We start from the raw sequence: 4,710 nt of genomic DNA, 5'->3' as shown, positions 1-4,710 counted from the left end.
GGCTGCTCTGCCAGCCTGTGGAAGCCTAGTCACAATGACTGCCGGTTCTGGGTAGGCGCCCAATCTCCACGTGCTCCTAGGCACCTCCAGCTTCCGAACCACGTGCTCCTTGTCACTTTTGGCTTTCCTGTCACCACGTGCCCCCAAGGCGTGAGGAAAGGTTCTCAGTGTCTTCCAGCCCCAGCCCTGTTCTCTTGGCTGTGCTGGGTCAACGAGTGCTCCCCCGTCGCTGTACTCCCAATCACTGCCTGTTCCCGCCCGACACATGCTCCCCCAGTCCCTAGGTGCTCCCCATCATTCCTCTCAGCAGCCTCAGAGATACTCCAAGCTGCTGCCTGCTTCCGGCAACTCAGCCTTCAGCAATTTGACGCTCCCAGTCACTCAGCTCCCAGTATTATGCTGTCAGTTGTCGTTCTCCCTGCTAGCTGGCAAAGCTGCTACAGGGCTGGGGGGGAGGGGTGTTCAGCAGACTTGATCAGGTTCAAATCCAACTCAGAGTACCTGCTAGCTTTGATCCGCTGAGCTAGATTTAACTTTGTCTGCCTCAGTTTCCTCAACTCCAAAATGGAGAGCATAATAACTCCCTCCCTCCTCTGCACTCTATGCACTGCCATCTAGCTACCCATATAATATAAGCAGTCTACTTCCAGCTACTCTTTCCCCACTAATACTTTCCTGTCATGTCGTGCTTCTTGCTTTCAGGGATTGTACACCCTGGCACTGTTTCCACATTACTACTTTTTCAGTGATTATATTCCCAGAGAACACAACTCTTAGTTTCTTCTCAGTGATTGTATTTCCAAGTGGTACTTCCATTTTCATCATGAAATGCTAAGTTTTACAGATGATATTACTCAGTTAAGTTTCCTGTCAAGCTTTCTTTAAGTTTGCCTTTTCCTTCCACTGGTTCTTGATGTTTTTATAAGGTAATAATGCCTCATAATCCTCTAGCATTAAACAATTTCATATTTTAAAAATCTTTTTATTATAAACCTGACAAACATGAACAATATTCCCTTAAAAAAAGGAACAGGAAAAGTATGTCAATATGTGACACTAAATATTTAAAGGTTTTAAATGTTATTTTTGTTTTTATTCTGGATATAAGAAGTGCCCCCCAAATGATCATTTTACTATACAAAGTGTAATAGAAAAAGAGGATTTTATATGAGAAAATGCAAACCTTTATTACATAAAACTTGCTTTAAAAAAGTATATGATAAATTAACATGTAACTTTAAAGTTCTCCTTGCCTATGTTTCTTTGGGCTTTTTTTTTCTATTTTGTGTATTTTAAAATAGCTTCTATAACTCTCTTTCATTTTTTTCTTTAATTTTGGCAGTAAAACAGTATTTCTAATATGCCTTCTCCCAACCAAATATAGCTCTTACTCCCAAATGAATAAAACACAATCTTTATAACAAACAGTCAAGCAAAATAAATCTACACTTGCTGTGTCCAAAGATGTCTCATATACCTTGAGTCTATCATATATCAGAAATGTGTAGAATGCTTTATCTTTGGTCCTCTTGAGTCATGGTCATTGTACTTATAACTCTGAAGTCTTTCCATTTTTTTTCCTTTACCATGTTACTATTCAAATTATTTTCCTGGTTCTGCTCTATTCACTGTGTATCAGTTCATAATCTTTCCAGATTTCTTTGAAAGGATCCTTTGATCATTTCAAATTATTGAATTACTCAGTATTTCATGAGGTGTTCAAGGACTATTAGTATTTCGGTTGTGAGAGGGCTTGCCAGCTTCTTTTCAGGGCTTCTCATCTGCCTTTGGTGTCTACCTACCATAATTCTCATCTAAGGCTCCAAGAAGTTGTAGCATGTGCAGTGTTCACACTCAAGTAAATTATCTTGGCAGACAGGCCAGACAAAATTGAAAGTAACTAAAAGACCTCAAAACCATTGATGAGATAGCGGGGTATCTATCCCAAGCATGTGAAGATTTCCCTGGTGGAATGGGGAGACGAGAACAATTTGTTCCAAGGGCCATGAAGCAGGTGCTGTGGAGCACTCAGAGGTTGATCAGACATTGAAGATGCCAAATTCATCCACTACATCTCAGGCCATCACAAGTTGTCTTGACTTTTATCCTGCTACTGGACTTCGATGACTCTGGAAGAGAGAGTGAGGCTGACAATTCTGTGTAATATTGCCTCATTTAAATTAAATTCATGCATGAGTCAAAACATCACCCAATGATGTCTTTGGTTTTCTTTGAAAATAAAGGACACAGATTAGCTAAGATGACAGGAAAACATAATAATAAATGTTGGAGAGGATGTGGGAAAGCTGGGATACTAATACATTGTTGATGGAGTTGTGAACTGATCCAGCCATTCTGGAGAGCAATTTGGAACTATGCCCAAAGGGCTATATCAATGCACACCCTTTGACCCAGCAGTGTTTCTACTGTGCTTATATCCCAAAGAGATTTTAAAGGAGGGAAAGGGACCCACATGTGCAAATGTTTGTGGCAGCCCTCCTTGTAGTAGCTAGAAACTGAAAATTGGAATATCCATCATTTGGGGAATGGCTGAATAAGTTATGAATATATAAATGTAAAGCAATATTATTGTTCTATAAGACATGACAAGCAGTCTGATTTCAGAAAAGCCTGGAAAGGCTTCTTAAATGAATGGAAGCTCAGTGAAGTGAATAGAACCAAGAGAACATTATACACAGTAATAAAATTATGTGATGATCAGCTGTGGTGGACTTGGCTCTTTTCAACAATGAGGTGATTCAAGGTACTTTCAATATATTGACTTGTGATGAAAAATGCCATTTGCATCCAGAGAGAGAACTATGGAGACTTTAATTGAAAAAAAATTAAATCAAACAAAAGAATAAAATGAAATGTCATTGAAAATTAGTATGCGATCTGGTTTCTACTTCCCTCAAATAAAGTCCTTTAGAAACTCTAAAAATAATAATTTTAATTAGTCTCATGTATTTTGGATATTAGATCTTTATCAGGAAAATTATTGCAAATATTTTCCCAGTTAAACCTATTTATAATAATAACTCCATTGTTTGTATAAAAACTTTAAAATTTTATGTGATATAATTTGTTCCAATTTATATTCTATGATCTTCTCTATTCCTTGCTTGGTCATGAATGTTTTCTTATCCATAGTTGCAAAGGGCATTTTCTTCTTCAGTCCTGTATTACTTTTTCTAATTATGTGAGCTTTTATATCTAGTTTATCCATTTATTTGGAGTTTTTTGTGGTATATGGTGTGAAGTTTTTTTTTCTCAAACTGTTTTTCTAGTTTTCCCAGAAGTTTTGTTAAAGTTAATGTATACCCTAGAAGTTGAAAACTTTAGGTTTCCTAACATTTTGGTACTGTGTTCATTTGCTTCTATATGCTAAATACTTAATCTACTTCACATAGTAATTTTTTCATGTTTCAATTGATACCAATAGTTTTGGTAAATAACATTTTTTATATATAGTTTGAAATCTGATACTGACAAGCTCTCTTCCTTCCTATTGTTTTCATTATTTTCCTTGAATTTTGAATTTTTGTCCTTCCAAATGGATTTGTCATTTTTCCTTACTTTCTAAAGTAATTCTTTCATAATTTGATTGAAAATTAATTAATTTAGGTTAAATGAATTAATTTAGGTAGCATTGTCATTCTTAATATTGTCATTAATTGTTAGCAATAAATATACCTCTACTTACTGAAATGTCTATTTATAGTAAGTTTTTCATAATTATTTTCTTAGAATTCTTATGCAAATCTCAGTAAATGGATTCCTAAATATTATATGTTCTCTAGTAATTTTGAAGATTATTTATTTTATCTTTCTTCTGGACTCAATCAAGAGCACAATCAAGTGTAATGAGTGCTGAATAAGTATCAAGTGCTGAAGTGCTTTTTTTCCTCATACAAATACTTTGAATGCCAAATTTGAAAAGTGTAGAAGTAGACAAATGCTGACATACTACTGTATTTAACAAGTGAAAAGACTTAAGTTTTTGAAATAAAAATGCACTATTTGGCAAAAATTGTTGGGCAAACTGGAAAGTAGTATGGCAAAAACTGGGTATAGGTCAATTTCTTGCACCATTTACCAAGATAAGGCCAAAATTGATACATGACCTAAATATAAAGAGAAATTTTAAAAGAAAATTAGAAGAACATGAAAACATATTACTTATCAGAGTTATGGGTAGCCAAAGAATTTATGAGTAAACAACAACTAGAGAGCCCAGAAGAAGAGAAAGATTAAAAAAAAAAAATCTACAAGCAAAGCTCAAAAATAAAATGCAGCCTGGACATAAAATCAATAAAAATTTCTAGAAAAGTTAAAATAAGAATTAAAAATAGCTAAAATTATTTTTAAAACCAAATGAGAAGAGTAGAGAAATCATGAGAAAAGAAACAAGAACTAGAGGAGAGAGAATAAAATAGGATTAAAATGGCTTAGGAAAAGAGTTACAAAACTTTAGTAAAGAAAATAAGTCCTTGAATATTAAAGTGGTCAAATGAGAGCTAATAACTTATAAGGCAACAAAAAATAATAATAAAATCAAAAGATTGAAAAAATAGAATAAAATATGTACTATATATCATAAGATAGATTTGGAAAACAAATCAAGAATAGATCATTTAAGAATCATTAAACTATCTGAATACCATGAACAAAAAATGAGTCTAGATGTCACATTTCAAGAAATCATAA

This window comes from Antechinus flavipes, chromosome 1 (genome assembly GCF_016432865.1).
Source record: "Antechinus flavipes isolate AdamAnt ecotype Samford, QLD, Australia chromosome 1, AdamAnt_v2, whole genome shotgun sequence".
Classification (NCBI taxonomy): Eukaryota; Metazoa; Chordata; class Mammalia; order Dasyuromorphia; family Dasyuridae; genus Antechinus; species Antechinus flavipes.
Note: the sequence above shows the minus strand (reverse complement) of the source record.